The sequence below is a fragment of the Sus scrofa genome, unplaced genomic scaffold (assembly GCF_000003025.6).
Source record: "Sus scrofa isolate TJ Tabasco breed Duroc unplaced genomic scaffold, Sscrofa11.1 Contig702, whole genome shotgun sequence".
Taxonomy (NCBI): Eukaryota; Metazoa; Chordata; class Mammalia; order Artiodactyla; family Suidae; genus Sus; species Sus scrofa.
In genome coordinates, this window is record NW_018085293.1 from 726,409 (window position 1) to 747,475 (window position 21,067).

Sequence of the window (21,067 nt, forward strand, 5' to 3'; positions counted from 1 at the left end):
AATAAATACACTAGAAAAAATTACAGAAAGAATCCCTAGTGGTAGAATGATGGAAGACTTTTGTTTTCTTTTTTAAGATCTCTGTTTTCTACATTTTCTGTAATAAAGTAATATAAAAGAAGTAGGAAGGAATAAATATACATTTTAATAAGGCAAATAAATATAGTATGGGCATACAGATTTTAAATGAAAATAAAAGAGCATAGGATCCTAAATGAACCTTTATGAAAGGATAATTATCAATATTAATGGGAGACTATTTATAACCCAGCACACAAAAATATTATGGTGGGTAACATTCTGAGTATCTCAAAAGCAGGAATCTTTTTGCCCTAAAATTCATTACGGTTCTACTTGGTGATCCTGCGTAGTGACCATTTAAGAATACGTTTAGGGAGTTCCCTGGCAGTCTAGCAGTTAAGGATCTAGCATTGTCACTCCTGTGACCTGCGTTCCATCCCTGGCCTAGGAACTTCTGCATGCTGCAGGTGTGGCAAAAAAATAATAAATAAGAATATGTTTATTTATTTATTTTTTGAGACTTTTAAACATTTATTTACAAAGTTGTGTACAACATGATGGAATAACATTTAGAATACCATATCTATTCATTCATATATAAACAGACCTTTATAATAGAATGACACTTTTCGCCTTTTGAAAAATTTTTATATTTAAAATCTCCCAACGTCTCTATACATTTTTTCTCACATAAAACTGCGGAGAGTGAACCTTCAAAAAAAAGTGAAAGTTCAGAGCTCTAAATCTACTGATTTTGTTTTTCTTAAAAAATAAAAACCCCAAAAGGAAAATCAATAATTTTTATACAAATATGTACAAAGAATTTCCCTCCCATCCTCATGGTACTGCAAGCAGGCGCCGTCGGGGAACATTTTTGGAAAATTCTGTTTTCGGTTTTACCTATAGGGAAAACTATTCCCCGTGGGCGCGCGGTATGAGTTTGCTCCGATACCTAGGTGTGCAGGACCAGGTGGAGGCAGCTGAAGGTCTGTGTTGAGGGGTCGCGGGGAGATTGTCAGGAGTGGAAATGGAGGAGAGGCAGAGTCCAGGATTGGGCAGGGGGCCCGGGACTCGGGCAGGGGGCCCAGGACTCGGGCAGGGGAGGCAGCCTGCAAATGCAGCCGACGCTCTAGGCAGCGCCAGGCCCTGCTTCCCGGCCACTGGCGCGTCCCTATTGAGCTGGCCACTTGGCTTGAGCTGCAGCAGTGGCAGCGGCAGTTGCCGCGGCTGCGGGCTCCAAAGAATTGTCCAGAGAGCGGCACACTCAGAATAGGCGCGATGGTGGCCGTCGTCCGTCTCTGAGAGAGCGGCTGGTGTGTGGCCATGAGCACTGAGGACAGCAAGGTCCCTTGCAGCCGCAGGAAGGACTGCGCCGCGCCGCCGCCCCCGCCACCCCCGCCACCCCCTGTGCCCCCAGTTATCCCGGCGCCTCTAGCGCCCGCTGTCTAGCCCCCAGGCGATGTTCTCGGTGCTGAACGCCCGCTGCACACTCGCCTCGGACTTAATGAGAGACGCTGTGGTGCCCACAGTGCCCGCGGCGGCCCCGGGGGCGCCTAAGCTGTTGAGCTACAGCTGCAGGCCTGGACCGAGCTGAGAGCCTAAGGCGGCGCTTTCCGGCCGAGCTCACCCAAGGGCAGCAGAGGCAGGAGCAGCAGTGCTGCGAGCGGCAGCGGCAGCGCGTATGGGTACTGGAGCGCGGAGCGGTTGCCGCAACAGCCGGGTGAGAGTATGCGCCGGCCGAAGCCGCTGGGTGCAGGCCATAGGGGCGGCCATAGGGCCCCACGGCGCCAGCCACCGCCATGAGGCTGTAGGTGCCGAAGCTCTGCATCGCCTTTGCTCGCGCAGGTGCTCCTGCTGGTGGCACTTGAAGCGTTTCCGGTGCCGCAGGTAGCTGCTGTTGTGGAACATGTCCTCAGCCTGCGGGTCCAGGGTCCAGTAGTTGTCCTTACCCTGGTTGCCGGGTTCGCAGGGAATCTTGACGAAGCAATCATTCAGCGAGAGGTTGTGGCGGATGCTGTTTTGCCAGGCAGGGAACTTCTCCTGTTAGTAGGGGAAGCGGTTGCTGATGAACTCACAGATGCCGCTCAGAGTCAGGTTCTTCTGCAGGCTTTCCTCGGCCTCGTCCAGGCACAGCTCGGGTGGCCCCAAGGGGCTATCGCAGCCTGCATCCCTTTCCTTCTCTTCCAGTCCGTCGTCGCCCTCACCCACCACATCGATGTACGCATCCTTGGCCGTCAACACCGTCTGGCCGGACATGTCGCTGGCGCTGCCGCCACCGGAGAAGATCATCCCTCCTCGGGGGTGGTGGCAGTGGCGGGGAAGGAGCGGCGTAAGACGGGGGTCTTCAGGGCTGCCGCCCACCTCAGGAAAGGGCTTTGGGGCTCCCCGGAAAAAAATGGGGGATTGGGAGAGCGGAGGGGGGCGTAGGTGGTTCGGGCCCTCTTGCTTTGGCTCACACCTACCGGCTGGCATCGCGGGGCGCGGGCGCTGCCGTCCGACCCCCGCGGCCTTGCTCTGCAAGCTCCAGCTGTCCCTGGCGCTTCGGACTAGGGGCTTGCTGCCGCTCCCCGCCCCAGCGGCTTTTCCACGCCGCACCCCCTTACTTCGCCCGCCTTCCTCGGTCCTTTGGCCAGACGTGGGGAGTTGGAGCGGTGCAGGCGGGCGCAGGATGCCAGGCGCCAAGCAGTTAGGGAGGGCCTAAGCAGGGGCAACAGGGGGAGGGGAAGTGTCAGGGATGCCCAAGCCCCTGTAGTTGAAAGTCCCATTTTAAGAATATGTTTAATCTTGGGGGAAATATCGATACTGGTAATTTTTTAAAGACTTCCTGTTTTTAGAGAGCAGTTCTAGGTTCACAGCAAAATTGAGAGACATGTGCAAAGATTACATATATACCCACCACCCCACACATGCAGAGCCTCCCCACCATCAGCATCTCCACCATCAATATCCCAACCAGACAGTGCACGTGTTACAATTGGTGAACCTGCATTGACACATCCTCATCACCCCAAGTACATGGTTTTGCCTCAGGTCCAAGGGGCCACTGGGTGTTGTATCATACAAGGTAGTTTCACAGCCCTAAAAGTTTTCTGTGTTCCACCTGCTCATCCCTCCCACCGTCACCCCACCCTTTAACCAGCACTGGTTTCACTGCCTCCATAGCTGAGCATTTTCCAGAGCATCAGCTATTTGGAATCATACTTTGCATACATAGCCTTCTCAGGTTAGTTTCTTTCACTTAATTAATGTGCTTTTAAGTTCCCCTCATGTTGTTTATGGCTTGATAGCTCAGTTCTTTTCAGCTCAGAATACTACTTCTTGTCTGATGTACCACAATTTATGTGTCATCCATCTACTCAAGGACATCTTGGTTACTTCCAAGTTTTGGCCAAAATGAATAAAGCTGCTATAAACAGACCCAGGCAGGTTTTTGTGTGGATGTAAGTTTTCAAGTCATTTGGGTAAATACCAAGGAGCATGATCACTGAATCTTATGAGAAGAATATGTTGAGTTTCATAAGAGGCTGCAATGTCCAAAAGTGACCTTGTACCATTTTGCATTTCCGTTCTGGTATGTTTTCCAAACTTTTATATACCCAAGTTAGTGATCCCAAAAACACTGAGAAAATGTGTAATTTTTGAAGAGAAGGGGAATTGCTCTAGTACTTAGGACAAGACTTTTTCTCTTACAAACTATATTTCTGTTTAAAAACATGCTTTTCTCTCCAACAAGCCTCACTTGTCTGTTGGACCTCAAGCCTGTAACATCCCCTGAAGATCAGCTTTGTAAGAGCCTGCATATTTCTCCTAGCACAAATCTCATGGTTTGCTGGCAAGGGTGACCTTACTCTAAAAGAATATGTATCTCAGAGTGAATGTTTATAAGAGATGCCAAAACCTTGCCACTTCCACCCCATTCTTTGTAGGAAATAATTATCCATTAAGGATTAACTTCTTAGGGTTAAGGCAGTGCCCAGAAGCCTTAATTTAAGAGGCTCTTGGAGGGGAATGTGTTTAGCCATGAGCACTTGGGTAAACACTTGGCTAGAAGTGAATCCTTTTATCAGTATATGCTGTCCATGCTCTTCCGTGGCCCCGAGGGAAGGAGACTAGTGGCCTTTGAAAGAAGAGGATGGGAGATTTGAATGGTTGCCAGGCAGCCTCTAAGAAGAAAGAGGACCAGCAGGAAGGCACTTGATGCTTGGCCAGAAACCACATTGAGCAGGAGACTGGAGTGGAGTGTTGAAGCCAGCACAGCCAAGTGCTAATTTAACTTGGGGTTCTTCCCATGATGTACCATTCCTCTTTATAGGTACCCTCTGGAGTTTCTGGTTGTCTCACTTTATACAAATCCAGATCTGTGGGAGAAGGCAGTGGGGAAGGGGGTCACCTATGGGCTCATTGGCTGCCACTATGGTATCCCCTGGTATAGGGCACAAGGCCAGATGTTCCTGTCAAGAGTCATAAATCACCAGCTTTAACGTGTGGCTCTGCAGGCAGAGTCCACAGTTCTTTTCCCAGTGGGGTCTTTAGCACCCAGCTGAGCTCGTGTAATTAGGCTCCAAGGGGACAGGAACAGGCTTGTGAATGATTGTGTTAGCTGAGATGCTTCACTAAGACACACTGCTCCGATGTGGCTGCAACTGAGATTCTGCATTTTAACATTTTGAGGCCTGACATAAGCCACAGGAGTTCAAAAATATTCCTTATCACTTAACCTATATTTGCAATGAGGGCGCTGCCAAGCACTAGAGATAGTGGGGGTGTAAGATGCATGCCTTCGAGTGTCTTCCATAGGAGTGCTTGAGCAAATTCAGGATTCATTCCTTAGTGTGGGATGATTTATAATAAGTTCTCTGTAAGAGGGATACTGATTTCCATGGAGGGAGCGACAGAAGTGGTGGAGAGGGGTGGGAAGCGTGGGGGGTGTAGGAAGGCAGGGGCTTCCAGTGGACTGTATGCAATCACATGGGTCCTTATAAGAGGGAGGCAGGAGGCACAGGATGGAAGGATAGATTGGAGTGAATGATGTATTTTGAAGATGGAGGAAGGAGCAGCATCCAAGAAGTGCAGGCCACCTCCAGAAGCTGCAGAGTAAGGAAATCACCCATCCCCTAGAGCCTCCAGAAGGCTCTGCCTGCATTTTTACTTTAGTCCAGAAGACCCATTTATGACCTCTGGCCTCTGAAACCAGAAGACAATAACTTTATATTGTTTTAAACTACTAATCTGTGATATTTTTTTTTTTTGTCTTTTTGTCTTTTTGTCTTTTGTTGTTGTTGTTGTTGCTATTTCTTGGGCCGCTCCTGCGGCATATGGAGGTTCCCAGGCTAGGGGTTGAATCGGAGCTGTAGTCACCGGCCTACGCCAGAGCCACAGCAACGCAGGATCCGAGCCGCGTCTGCAACCTACACCACAGCTCAAGGCAACGCCGGATCGTTAACCCACTGAGCAAGGGCAGGGACCGAACCCGCAACCTCATGGTTCCTAGTCAGATTCGTTAACCACTGCGCTACGACGGGAACTCCCAATCTGTGATAATTTGTGACAGAAGTCACAAGAAACTAATACTACCAGGAATGGACAATTTCATTTTTTTTCCGTTCTCTTTTTAGGGCCCCACCTGCCACATATAGAGGTTCCCAGGGGTCAAATCAGAGCTGCAGCTGCCAGCCTACACCACAGCCACAGCAACTCGGCATCTTTAACCCACTGAGCAAGGCCAGGGATCAAGCCTGTGTCCTTACAGTTACCAGTCTAGTTGGGCTTTTAACCCACTGAGCTAAAATGGGGACTCCTCATTTTGCAGTTTAATTTGGGCTGCATAGCAAAAGAGAAGGCTGGTCAAACACCCAGACTCTGGAGTCAGCTGGCTGGAACCCAAGCCCAAGTGAGTAGCTCTGTGAATTGGGTCTATTACTTAACTTCTTTGGGTCTCAATTTATACTCTTTGGTAAAATGGAGCCATCACATAAAGCAGTTGTAAGGATGACATGAGTTAACACAAGTCACATTCTTGGAATAGCTTTAGTACACAGCCAACACTGGACACATTTTAGCTCATTCAGGTACTATGTTGTGGCACATTTCAGCACATCCTGGCCCTCCAATGGTGTTACTAGCTCTCCGCTGCTGCTTTAGGAGGGCTGCTGCTACAACCATATGAATGAAAACCCAGGAAATGGTCTTTTCCAGCACTGCCCCCCCGACAACAGATGCTGCCTGGCTGTGAGGAGTCTGCAGCTCAGGGAGAGCTCCCCACACTTCTGGGCAGCTGCCGCACTGCCTTGGGAAGGATTGTCTTTCTACTTCCTCTTTCAGGGTCTCTGAAGAGATGATCAGAATGGTCCATGCCATCTGGTCTCAGGAGTTCTGTGGTTCTTGAAACCCCAGTTTCATGTCTGTTTATGAAGGTATAAAAGACTCCAAGCTAAATTTAAAACAGTTTTAAGATCAGCAGGACTCCGTTGGTCCTGGCTCTCACCGAGGGAAAGTGCCCTTCCTGGTGACAAACTTCTTCCCTGCCCTAAACTGAAGCATGTGCAGCATGGCTCCCCCCCATCCCACCCCCAGGAGCCCAAGCTTGGAAGATACTTATCTGGGCTTTGTGAGTCACAAAGAACAACATTTGTGTCAAGCATGCAAGCACTCATCTTCACCAACAGACACATTTTAAAGATGCATTTGGAGCTCTAGCTGTAACAAGATTAACAATGCCCTGAACATGTAACAGGTCTTCAGCTACCAAGTCGGCACTTTTAAGGTCAATCACAATGTTTCTGGGGGAGGGGAAACTATTGCCTCATCCCAGGTCAGGAAGATGTTTGCCTATGGAGCCTTCTAAGAGTTTTATCATTGTAGCTCTTACGCTTAGATCCTTGATCCCTTCTGAACTGATTTCTACCTGTGGTGGGAGGCAGAGGCTCAAATGCATCCCTTTGCATATGGATGTCCTGTTATTCCAGAATCTTTCCCTGCTGAACTGTCTTGGCAATGCTTATTGAAAATCTACTGACCGTGATTGTGAGGGTTTATTTGGGGGCTCAATCCTATTTATCTGACCTATATGTCTCTCCTCATGGCAGCACGGCCCCCTCAATCATGCCTCGTGCAGGTTATGAAAGCGTAAAATGTGAGTCCTCCCACTTTGTATTTTTTCCTTGTTTGGGGCCCCTTGTATTGTCAACGTCTACAAAATGAAGGAAGTTTAGATTTTGCTAAGGATTAAGTTGCACTGGAAGGTCATTTTGGGGAAGCCGGTGGTCTGAATAATCCCCATCCTGGAATCCTTTGAAGCCTTGACTTCCAAAGAACTGTAGGTTAATGCTTGTGTAGCCAGGCTTGTTTAGTCAGTCCTCAGTAGTGAAGTAGTGGCACTGGGGGGCATTCACCATACATGCACTTTTCTGGGCTGGGTACCATCTCTAGGATGGAGCATGGCAAGGAAGATGACTTCAGCAGGGAAGATGAAGATGGATGACCACAGGTTTTTCCCCAGCATCAGTCAGGTCTCATTCAGATTCTTGATGCTGCTATGATGAGGTACAATGAAAGTACTTTTCATCTTAGGGATAATGGGCCCCCATGTGAGAATAAAGTCATCTGCCTTTGGCAGGGAAGGATGTAATCTACTCCTCAGGAGCCCAGGCAATGCTTGGTGGCATTCTGCATCCCATATATTCATCTACCAAAGAGTTTCTTCCAGCCTAGAGCTGGAGAGGGGTGTTTTTGGAAGAAGGGCCTGATGGTCCAGAGGAGGAAATTTTGGGACCTATATCCATCCTTGAGCATCAAGGAACCAGGAGGAACGACAGTGTCAGGTGTCATTTAAGAGAGTCAGGATCAGATAGACTCACACTATCAATCGAAGGATTCAAACCATCAGTTGGGCTATGAAATCAATGCAGCGGTTCACAACAAGACTTCCTGAAAAGTGAAGTAACAAATAGAATAAGCTCACCAGGAAAGGTAAGTGTATTTCTTGTTTCCTGAAACTGAACATCAACATGAATGACTTTTGAGGTTTAGGCTTCTTGTAGCTGCTCTGTGTCTGTTATTTCAGCCACCCACGCCTCCTTCTCTGCAGAAGAGGCTGCTTTTCTGAGCAGAAAAGGCTGAAAAAGATAAGGTCTAAGCATTAAGCCCAAAGCTCTTGAGCAAAGCACAAGAAAAAGATTGAGCTAGACAATGACTCCATTGGCTGTGGGTGTTCTGGAAGGGAGAGGAAGCCTGCAAAATCACCCGGGGCCTTTGGAGAGAAAGAAAAGTGTCTGTTCACAAGAAGCTGGCCTGGGACTGAGAAATGGACACAAGACTTAACCAACAAGAGGCCCAAATATTCTCCCTCCTTTGGCCACAAGTAAAACACACCCAGAAAAAAATGAAACTCAACTTAACTATGGCCAGTCATGAACTGTGAAATGTGAAAATGACAATATATGCACTTCTCATGGTAGAGAGACAGTTTTTTAGCACTTTTTGCCACATGGAATAATGATTAGGACAATTCATGTGTTGCAGTTTCTCTACTGGGTCTCAAGGATGAGCACTTGACCTTCAAGGAATCACCTGCCCTAATCCCTAGAAGCTCCTCCTTCCTTAGCACTAGATAAAGAGCAGAAGGCAAGGGAAGTCCTTCAAAATAAAGATCAGGAAGGCCACTGACCTGAGTGTACATGCAGGAATTTCATGTGGTTTTTATTCCCTTACTGAGGCTTAACACTGTGCTGAACAAGTTGGCAGCAGGGCAATGTAAGTGAGCAAAGAAATAATGTTTTAACTCCCATTGAAAAGGAGGCAGGTTCGGGAGTTCCTGTTGTGGCTCAGCAGTAACCAACTCAACTAGTATCTTTGAGGATGCGGGTTCCATCCCTGGCCTTGCTCAGTGATTCAAGGATCTGGATGTGGTGTAGGCTGTATATGTGGCTCAGATCTGGTGTGGCTGTGGCTGGTAGCTGCAGCTCTGATTCAGCCTTTAGCCTGGGAACCTACATATGCCACAGGTGCAGCCCTAAAAAGAAACAAAAGAATCCCGTCTGGTACAACTCAGTGCTCTGGAAATACAGATTCCCCAGGCCAGGGGGTGAGCTCCAGGGAGAACTGTGTGTGCATGTTCTTGTCTAAGACCCCACCCCTGGTGCTCCTAGCCACTCCTCTGCTCTGTTCCTTTCTTTTAAAAAAATGTCCCCATGCTGTACCTTTCATCCACTTGACTCCTTTATTTCATAACTTGAAATTTTTTTCTTAATCCCTCACCTATTTCTTTCCTTTGCCCTCCCTCCTTCCTCTCTGGCAACCACCTGTTTGTTTTATATATCTATGACTCTGTCTCTGTGTGTTTTTTCATTTGTTTTCTGTTTTAGATTCCATAGATAAGCAAAAGCACACAGTATTTGTCTTTCTCTGTCAGATTATTTCACTAAGCATAATACCCTCTGGGTTGATCCATATTGTCCCAAGATTACATTTTTTATGGCTGAGTAATATTCCACTGTATATATGGCTGAATAAATTATATATATATATACACACACAGTAACGTGTGTGTGTATATATATACATACATATATATTATATATATATATATATATACATACACATATATAATCTTCTTTATCAATTCCTCTGTTGATGGGCCTAGATCTCATCCCAGGCATTCATAGCCACACCTGTTAAGGTGTGTGGCTATTTTTAATTAAAAAATTACTTAAAAAAACACAAAGCCTTAGACCTAGAAATTTTGTTATACTAAGTGTGGTAAATAAGTCAGATAGAGAAAAACAAATACCACATGATACCACTTATATGTGGAATCTAAAAAATGATACAAATGAACTTATTTATAAAACAGAAACAGACTCACCAACATGGAAAACAAAATTATGGTTATAAAGGGGGAAAGGGGGGGAGGGAAAAATTAGGAATTTGGGATTTAAACACACACTCGACTAGATATAAAATAGATAAACAACAAGTCCTACTGTCTAGCATAGGGAACTGAATTCAATAGCTTGTAATAAACTGTAATGGAAAAGTACCTGAAAAAGAATATATTCATATAACTGAATCAGTTCGCTGCACACCAGAAATGAACCCAACATTGTGAATCAACTATACCTCAGGAAAAACATTTAAAAACTACAAAACTGGATTTCCCACTGTGGTGCAGTGGTTTAAGGATCCAGTGTTGCTGCAGCTATGGTGCAGGTCCATCAGTCTCAGACTTGATGCCTGGCCCCAGGGAGCTTTCACAACTACCACCACCAGCCACAACAGTGACATTACCTGTTTTCAGTCATTGGGACTCCAGCCCCGGGCCTAGGCCTCTTCTCCCTTTGCTGTTTGAATTTTTTACTCAGTTCTCCTTTATACTTTGCCATTTCAGCCCCTGGGCCTCTGTTACTGACTCCTATTTGTCCAACTCTTTTTCTCCGGCTGCCTCTGCTTCTGAATCTCATGAAAAGGCTTGTGAGCAGGGTGTGGGGTGGGAGGGAACCATGAAAGTGGAAAAGAAATGCTGAGGACCAATCCTAAGACATGGGACAAATCTACCCCGCTCTTGGCAGCCCCCAGCTCCACAGTGCAGTTTCAATTTTGGCAATTTTCTGATTTCTGATTCTTTGTTTTCCCAAGAGCTTCTTTTCAAGTCAAGGCTGTATCTTCCCAGGGCTGAAGGGCAAAGGAAATCCACCCAACAGATATCCCACAACATAAAGTTTTCTAATTTTACCCTGAACATCCTTGGAATTTGCATTTGGCATTTTTCCCCCCAAAGTCTCTTTACTAATATTTTTTTGGCTGATTTTTTGGTGAGATGCCATATGGATAGTTTTTAAACTGTGATTTCCTTCTAGAAAAAACGTTATGCATGCTGACAAATAACTTCAGATTTGTTGTTGCATGTAGGTTAATTCCCAATCCCTTCCAGTAGGTCTTCCCTTTTATCAATTCTAATTTTAATTTTAAAAATAAATGCTGCAAATGATCATAGGTTCAATGAGAGTGAGCAATACCATCCCAATGAATTAGCTATGAAAAGGATGAACCTGAAGAATATGTGTGAGAATTACCTACAAGTTCACATCTAAAAGTGCTCTTATTCATCCAATGCATTTTACAGATGAGAAAATTGAGACCGGGGTGGGGGTGATAAAATTTGCCTGACGTTGCAAGTTAGTGGGGGTGAGATTCTTGTTCCTGCTCTTGACTTTCTGTATTTTTTTAAAATTTGGGTACTTTTTTTTTTTTTTTTTTGCTTTTTTAGGGCCTCATCTGCAGCATCTGGAAGTTCCCAGGCCAAGGGTCAAATTGGAGCTAACGCTGCCAGTCTATACTACAACCACAGCAACACCAGATCCAAGCTGCATCTATGACCTACACCACAGTTCACAGCAACGCCGAATCCTTAACCCACTGAGCAAGGCCAGGGATTGAACTGACAACCTCATGGTTCCTAGTCAGATTTGTTTCCTCCATGCTGCAATGGGAGCTCCTAATTTGGGTGCACTTTATCTAGGCCATGCCCATGGCACGCGGAGTTTCCTTTGTTAAGGATTGAACTTGTGCCACAGCAGTAGCCTGAACCACATCAGTGACAACGTGAGATCCTTTTATCTCTAGGCCACCAGGGAATTCCTGTGGCATATGTATTGATAGTACTCCACCTGGAAACTCACTGCCAACACATAGCCCTACCTGCACCCTCACATTCTGTTTGTCCTTCTCAGCATGTGGTCACCTTCCACAGAATAATTGCTGTGAAAACCCCCCACACTCCTAAGTGCCCAGAGCTGCTTAATTCTCCCCCACTCCTGCCATGGGGCCCTCTAGGTTGCTTGCTTGTTGGTCTCAGACTCTGAACTGTCAACTCCTCCCCTTTGCACTAGGATGTAGAGCTTCCTCAGGTCTCTGCCACCTACCAGATGCTGATAAATATTCTTTGGGGGGTTCAGCCAAGCCTCCTGCTCTCTCCCGCTAGGAGCTGCAAAACTTAGAGTTCACTTTGAAGATGGGATTTTCAGAGTTCCCGGCATGGCACAGCAGAAATGAATCTGAGTAGTATCCATGAGGATGCAGGTTTGATCCCTGGCCTTGCTCAGTGGGTTAAGGATCTGGCATTGCCAGGAGCTGTGGTGTCAGTCACAGATGTGGCTTGGATCTGTCATTGCTGTGGCTGTGGTGTAGGCTGGCAGTTACAGCTCTGATTAGACCCCTAGCCTGAGAACCTCTGTATGCTGTGCTTAAGGCCATAAAATGACAAAAAGGCAAAAAAGAGAAGTAACTTTGAAGTCTCTGCTGCTCATCTCACAGACCCCTGTCTACCAACTATCTTCCCCTTTCTTTGAAAAACAATGATGTAAAATTGTTGAAGCAATGGCTGAACAGTGGTCCATTTTCACTATTTTCAATTATCAAACACACACAAAAGAAGATGGTGTTTTCTTTCTCTTGGTGAATTTGAGGTAAAGGGATTGGTTATCACTTTGAAATTCTTCCCTTGCCTTTGTAGAGCTAAAAACTCCACTGTGGTCCTGCTGACTCTTAGCTGAGAGAACTAGTCAGGATGCTGGGGCGGCCAGCAAGGTTCAGGAGCAGTTCTGTGTTGCTCTGTGCTCACACACTACATGCTTCATGCCGCCACCTTCAATCATGTTCACCTAAAACTCTCTCACTGAAATATCCAGATTTTCTTCATTACTTCTCTTCACCACTCTTGGTAGAGGAGCAGACCATATGCAATGTTAAAAGGTTATTCCATTTTTTGTTATACCAGAAATCATTCATTATCTATACACAAATGGAGTTAATCCACTTACTAAAATATATCTGGAGTGCTGTGGAAGGCTACACATCTGGTTTTTGGTATGTGAGAAAATCAAGTTAAGAAGCCATGTATACAGTGGGATCCCATTTCATTAAAATATATATGCATAGGAGTTCCCATTGTGGCTCAGTGGCTTAAGAACTCAACACAGTGTCTGTGAGGATGCAGGTTCAATCCCTGGCCTCCCTCAGTGGGTTAAGGATGCAGCATTGCCACAAAGCTGCAGCATAGGCCTCAGACATGGCTCAGATCTGGCATTCCTTTGGCTTTGGTGTAGGCAAGCAGCCACAGATCTGATTCAACCCCTAGCCTGGGGAACTTCCATATGCCTCTATTTCTGCTGTAAAAAGAAAACAAATAAATAAATAAAATAAAATAAAATACACAGGCATCAAAAAAAGTGCCCAAAGGCTGTACCCCATTTTAAAAGCAACCATGAAATAATGGAGGCATTTCATTTTCCTCTTTAGGCTTTTCTATATCTTCCAAATTTCCTATACTGAAGGTGCTTTGCTTTTGCAGTAGAAAACACTCTTGATGAATTTGCTAATTCCTGCTAATTACTTTAAAAGGGACATTCAGAGTTCCCATCATGGCACAGCAGAAATGAATCTGACTAGGAACCATGAGGTAATACATCACAACCAAATGAGGTTCATACAAACAATGCAAGGCTTGTTCAACAATTGAAAAAAAAATCAGTGTGATTCACCATATTAACATACTGAATAAAGGACAACATAAGATCATATCCATAGATGTATAAAAAGTTCTTACCAAAATTCCATGTACTTTCATGATTAAAACCCCCAGTAATCTAGGAAAAAATGAACTTCCTTGGCCTAAAACAAATGTCTATGAATAATCAGTAGCCTAGCTTAATATTTAATGGTGAGAGAGACCATTTCCCTCCATGATGTAGAACAAGGAAATGATGACATTTTTCACCACATATTAAAAGGGACATTCAGAGTTCCCATCATGGCACAGCAGCCCAAGAAATGGCAAAAAGACAAAAAAAAAAAAAAAAAAAAAAGAAAAGAAAAGAAAAGACACTACTGAATCAAGATTGGGGTGATATCTAAAAGGCAAAGATAGAAAGTTTGGGGGAAAAAAGTTTACTTGGATTGTATAAAACAGAATGGTCATAAGGAGTTCTCCCAGAATTCTTTGGTAATTTATATTTAGAGGCAAAGCAGACTTATAGCTTGTGTTAATTTTCAGTACTTTGGAGCATAATCTTGGTTATATGTATACTTCATTATTTTAACCCTTTAATCATTAAATAAGACACTCAAAGCAATTCCCATATAACTTTCTCAGGAAAAACAAAAACAAAAACACAAACACCAAAAACAAACAGAAAAGCCCTCTATCCTTTTCAAGGCAAATGTTCTTTCTCCCTGTAAATGTAACCTCTGTCTCTAGAGAATCACTTCTTTTTGTTTTACATTCCCATACCCCAGTTTCTTCATCTGTGTGATGGGATTGCTAATAGTAGCTATTCATATGGTTGTCCTAAAGATAAATAAGCTAAACTCCATCAATTGATGCATACCTGACTTAGTGTGTATGTTAACTAAATATTCGCTTTTATTAGTAGAGCTTACAGAGCAGAGCAGAAGCAAGCATTAGTTTTGACTATAAATGTATAAAAGATTACAGGCTATTGAACATGATAAAATATTGGAGTAAAATTACAGTATGTTCCATTCCATTGTTGACAAATGATTTCAATAAGCCTTTTGTAAACCTAGGGAGTCATGAAAGAAAGATTTCTATGTCTGTAACTTTCCATTAAAAAAGTCACTTTAGGAGTTCCCGTCGTGGCGCAGTGGTTAACGATTCCGACTAGGAACCATGAGGTTGCGGGTTCGGTCCCTGCCCTTGCTCAGTGGGTTAACGATCCGGCGTTGCCGTGAGCTGTGGTGTAGGTTGCAGACGCGGCTCGGATCCTGCGTTGCTGTGGCTCTGGCGTAGGCCGGTGACTACAGCTCCGATTCAACCCCTAGCCTGGGAACCTCCATATGCCGCTGGAGCAGCCCAAGAAATAGCAACAACAACAACAAAAAGACAAAAAAAAAAAAAAAAAAAGTCACTTTAACTGGAAATATATTAAAGATACTTTTTTTTTTTCCCTTGAGACTGTGATAAAAGCACTAGATGGAGATGTATTGAGATTTTTTCTTAACATAAAGACCACAAATATAGTTTTCCTTATCTGATAGCAAGGGGAAAAAGCTCAAACTGCAGAAATAGCAGATCTCAGTCTTCAAGGACTTAATAATGGGATTCTAACAACATGCTGCAGAGTTATCTCTTTTTCTTCAGGGTACTTCTAATCCACTTGTTGAGTTTCTCTGGTCCCTTGGATCTAAAAGGACACTAACTGGTCAGTTGGTTATCTGCAGATATATAAATAATTAACTTGGAACTAAATAAGCAATGCCTTGGGAGGGAGCTTTAGGATCTAAACTTCATCTAAGTTTTTACTGAAATTTGAGCCCAAAAACCCTCAGGAATGATGTAGTGATATAAATACAGAGTCCATAAAAACTCGACATGGCTGGTTTTGGGAAACAAAGTACTCTTGCCTTCAAACATTTTTCTATATGGTAAGCTCTCATCATTTATTTAATTCAGTGGTGTGTTAGGTGACTGAAGTTACTAGAATTATGTGAATTTTGTATATTTATATATATTTTGGAAAATTAGAAAGTGAAACTTGTAAAGTAGTCCTTAAATGAGAAACATGAAATCATTAATAGTTAAAGAATGTAATTTCAATGAAGAGAAGACAGAAAAAATGTAGAAGAAAAATAGATTTGAAATAAGTGCAGAGGAAAAACAGGTGAGTAAATTATTTCCTTCTCCTTTGCCATGAGCCTCCACAAAAATGTGATATTTGTTGAAAATATATTTTAACTACTGGCTTAAGAAAACACTAAGTAACAGCTGATTTTGAAATAGCCTTTTTTGTAAATTTTATAATCTAAGAAATTTTTGATTTAAGGGAACACTAAATTCAAAGAGAATATGGTTGTCAAATGTGAGTGGGATGACATGCTCTAGAAAATACGATCAAAGTCAGAAAAATACTGCCTATTTTATTGGATGAATGGATGTTAAAGGGAACAAACTATTACAACTCCAGGGAGATGTTCAGCATTGACCAAGATTAAGGTAATTTCAATTCTGAAAAAGACATAATGGTGTAAAGGGTTCTTAGAACAATGAGTCTAGTTTCCTCATTTCATGGATAGGAAATTTAGGAGCCAAGAATATAAAATTTATAGATGTAAGAAGCAGCAGGAGTTCCTGTCGTGGCGCATGGTTAACAAATCCGACTAGGAACCATGAGGTTGCGGGTTCGGTCCCTGCCCTTGCTCAGTGGGTTAACGATCCGGCGTTGCCTTGAGCTGTGGTGTAGGTTGCAGACGCGGCTCGGATCCTGCGTTGCTGTGGCTCTGGCGTAGGCCAGTGGCTACAGCTCCGATTCGACCCCTAGCCTGGGAACCTCCATATGCCGCGGGAGCGGCCCAAAGAAATAGCAGAAAGACAAAAAAAAAAAAAAAAAAAAAGCAGCAGCAATATATGAGTATGCCCACAAATATTTTTCCCATTCCTTTTTTTTAAATACATGCCCAAGAGCTGAGATGTCATGTTAGTATTCATGCTTGAGGCAATAAGAGACTTATTCCCACAAAGTGTGTGAGCTGTACATGTGTTAATTTTTAGAGCTGGCTTATTAATGACAGATTTCTGAACTGACTGGTTTTATGTGTTTTCATAGATTATTTAGCTTAATTTATACTTCTGTGTTTCCACTTTCACATCTTTGATTTAAATTTGAGTGGCCAAAATAGGACAGTGGCTGTTTCAGGAGGTATCTTGGTTTCTTCTGGAAGATCAAGAAATGTGTACAAAATTCAGAGTTTGATGAGGCAGGATTAATGTTAAATTTATCTTGTTGCTTTGGTTTTTCCCTTTTGAGAATTTATAAACTCAGGCAGTGGATTAAGAAAACTCATATTATAAACTTGTTTTCTATTCACTAGCTATATAAAATTTCTAAAGCCTCTATAAAGTAATTTAACCTATTTTTCTTTGTGTGTATTTATTTTAATACTATAGTACTGTCCAAATTACACAATGTTAGTCTTTACAAAAGATTTCTCATCTGTGGTGAAAGTTCCTCAAAACCAATCTGAATTTTATAAAGCAGGAAATATTTTCCTAGGTTTCCTAATTGTAAAACTTTCTTAAATGAAACTAATTCACAAAGACTATATCTACAGCTACAACCTGAATTAAGTCTTATAACCAGGGTTCATCCCAAAATTATAATGAATGATTTGTACTCAATTTTTAAAGACACTAAAATATGCAACAGTTAATCATGATAATTCTATGTCTATGAAGAAGCTGAATCAAAGAAAACTGCTAGGTAGGAAATTAAGTATAGCTAATATTCACGTAGCATTTTTAGTAAATTCTTAATAAATATAGACAGATTGATGAACTGGCTTTGCTTGAGGACATTCCCACTATTTTTTGACTTAGAGACAAAATTATGTGAAAGACTTAACATACCTAAGGGAGGTATAAGGAACATATTTCAAGTATTTACAATGAGTAACTCAAGCCAGTAGTATATACGGCATTATTATTTTAATCAAATTCAAATAAATAGCTTTCATAATTATTGGCTAATATTACTGAAGTCTGATTTTGGGAATCTTCAGGAACAATTTCTCAGTAATTAGTCCTTAAATTCAAGTTTTTAAAATTCTTGAATTGGAAACAGTATGTTTGTTTTAAAATTCCATCTTTATTACAGTGTGATTTTTCACGGTGTGAGTAGCAATGTGAATTTAATCAGTACTAGGGAGAGTTGAAGAGGATATTTAGATGGTAATTGATTGAGAAGCCAAGTGTGAGGTTAGGGCTGAAAAGATATACTATGAAATTGCAGACATCATGAAGAGTCTGGTAATGATTGATCCAAATTTTTTTTAATTTAATATTATAAGTATTCTGTGAAACACATTGTTAGTCAATTAATGTCATCTTTTCAGCAGCATCCAAGACTCTGTTGTTGGTTCATCAGAGGCATTCATGTCATCTAAGGCAGATATTGATCATGATTTTCTAAAAGATTTAACAGAAATCAATTAGTATATGTTTACATAGAGTCTTGGTAGAGAGCATTTAAATGAATAATTGTTTCTTTCCTCTGAGACAGTTTAAGGAGGCATATTAATCCCACTTAGTGTCTTGAATATCATCACTCTTTTCAATAAAAATTTCTAAATATAGGCTCATTTATTTCATTTCAGGTGACATATATTCTATCTATTCTGGACTATGGAGAAAAGCAATAATGTTACTGTATTTATTCTCTTAGGACTATCACAAAACAGGAACCTTAAATCCTTTGCTTGTCCTTTTTTTAAAAATTTTGCCACATTGCTATTTGGATAGGAAATGTGCTCATAATGATTTCCATCATAAGCAGTCAGGTAATTGAGCAACCTATGTATATTTTCCTTAATTACATTTCTCTCTCTGACTTTTGCTACACCTTTACTGTGACACCAAACTTATAACTGATTTACTGGCAGGAAGGAAGATCATTTCCTATAGCAACTGCATTACACAGCTCTTTACCACTCATTTCTTTGGAAATTTGGAAATTTGGAAAATTTGATGTTGTTGTATACTCCTGGAAACAAAGTCACTTTTCTGAAGCTTTTCTGCTTTTTATGCCATGGTTCCCTGAGTCCCCAACTGTAAATAAAATCCATTCTCATCACCATGTGTAATATCTGCTTCAGAGAGAAGTAGGCAAACAGGAAGTTTATACTCTCTGTTGTTGTATGCTTCTGCACTGGCACCTCAGCAAATTGAGTATTATTCTTATTCTTACCCTCTTCCATCTGACTTAATCATTAATACTTGTGTTCTTGTGATACAAAATAAACAGATTATATTCTAAAAAAAACTATATCACTTTTTGGCATTGACTTAAAAAATAAAATAGATCATGTAAATACTCAGCATTCTTAAAATGCTAAGAAACTGAATTAAATATTACCTTAAATTTGTTAAACTTTTACTCGACTGTAAATACACAAAATTACATATATGATATGTGCACAGCTTATGAACTATCATGAACTGAGCAATATCACATAATCAGTAACCAGATTGAATCAGAATTTCCAGTATGACAGAACTCCTCCTCATGCCCCATTAAAATTACTGTCTCCCAAAGATAATCACTGTCTTCATCTCTAAAATTAATTATACCTATTTTATAATAGGAATTATATTCTTAATTGTCTGTTTTTGTCATTATTTGTTTGTAAGACTCATTCCTCATGTTTTCATTTTTCTAATTAATTTCATTCACTGATAGCATCACAGATGAATATTTGACAATTAATTTATCCATCTTCTTGTTAACAGTTATTTGGATCATTTTCCATTTAGAATTATTATGAGTAGTAATGCTTTGAACATTTTGTAGCATGACTTTTAGTGAATATATGCCTTCTTTTGTTTCTTTTTCACATGCTTTATATTGTTATTAAGACAAAATTTTAACATAGTGGTTGTGTTCTTATGTTAATAACTTCTAGTATATTACTTACATAAAACATATTAGATAAAAAGTATTGTCAATAGAAAAACCCTAGAATGGATGGAATAAAAGTTTTGGAAATATGTGACACTTCTGACACTTCTAGAATTCATCCATAGGATCTGGGATATGTTAATCAATGCAAAGCAACCTGTTAATCACAGGCAAAAAGAAGAAAGCTATTGGAAAAATGGTGTATACAGTGGAGCTCAAAAAAGGTCTCAGAAATGGAGCATTAGATAATAACAAAATTAACATGTAGAGAATCACCATTGGGAAATTTTAATATGTAGGTTATTTACTGGAGCATATGAAGTTGCTTCTCATGGTAAATAAAACTGGTAAATATTGTTTATTTAGATCCTGAGGGGGGAAAAATGTGTTTAAGTCTTCTCCAAATAAAGGCAGTGGTTCTGGATAAAGAAAGTATGCTGTAAGTGTATGCTAATCCTGGGTCGCCATGCACACAAACACATATACACATATATGTGCACAAACACACAATATAGAAAAAAAATTTTCCAGAGACTTCTATTTCTGGTATAATTGGAGTAAATCCTCTTGAATTGAAAGTCAAAAATGAAAGAAAAATATTTAATATTTGTCCCAAAGTATATGATCATGTTACCGAAAGTGGCACCCGGCACTTGCCACTCTAAAGGCAATGAAGAGGATAGAAAATTTTACTTTAGTTTGGAGGTTGGAAACAAGGGTGGGGATGGTGGATTCCTGTTGAAAGGCCAACTACTCCTAATGACTCTCAGTGAGCAAGATCTTTTAAAGTAGAGTGTCAAGGGTATATAGGCAGAGGAAGGTGGCTGCATTCAGAAACAGCATAGTTAGTTTAGCTCTGACAGTCATTTTGAAATTGCATACAGTGGTTTGAAAGGTGTCACATTGATTGTTTTAAGTACAGTTCCATGATTGATTTGTTCCAATTTCTTTGAGGCCAGTTCTCAGAACTGTGGCAGCTTCTGTCATAGCTACAGTCTGCTCATCATGCAGTTAACTTCTTCCACCTGGTGAGGGTTTCAGTCTCTACAAAACAGCTTACAGAGTATGGCTCAGAATATTTTCTATAGCTCTTGAAGAGGAACTAAAAATCATTGACTTTGCTGAGTGAAAAAACTATAGTTTTGTCCTATTTGACTGCTTCCTTTGCTTCTGTATTTTCTCACTTCTCTGATTAAACTTATTCTTTAGCTAAAGCTTTCTACAGACAGAAGACAGGCAGAGGACATGGTGGAAGGGAAGTATCATAGGGTCCTTCTCTGCTTCAATCACACGGCAAAATAAATACAAAAATAAAAAAACCCTGAATATAGGAGAAAATTATATTGAAAACACATATTGAAGAATATTTAATACAATGGCCACCTTTATTGTAGTCATCAGACACAAATATATATTTATTATATAAAATAAATAATAATTTAAAAACGTGATTTAGGAATGTGAGTCTCAAAATTGTCCAGGGTGCTAAAAGCAAATAATAATAATAATAGTAATATTTTAATTTGAAGTGATGGATAAAACAGAGTACCTACAATTAAGAAAAATTCAGAAAATGGAAAGTT

The 21,067-nt window shown here is 41.5% G+C and overlaps 1 pseudogene; it reads right to left on the bottom strand.

Moving 5' to 3' along the window:
- Positions 1-1,192: 1,192 nt before the first annotated feature.
- On the bottom strand, positions 1,193-2,277 carry LOC110259055 (annotated as a pseudogene).
- Between the last annotated feature and the right edge of the window lie 18,790 nt (positions 2,278-21,067).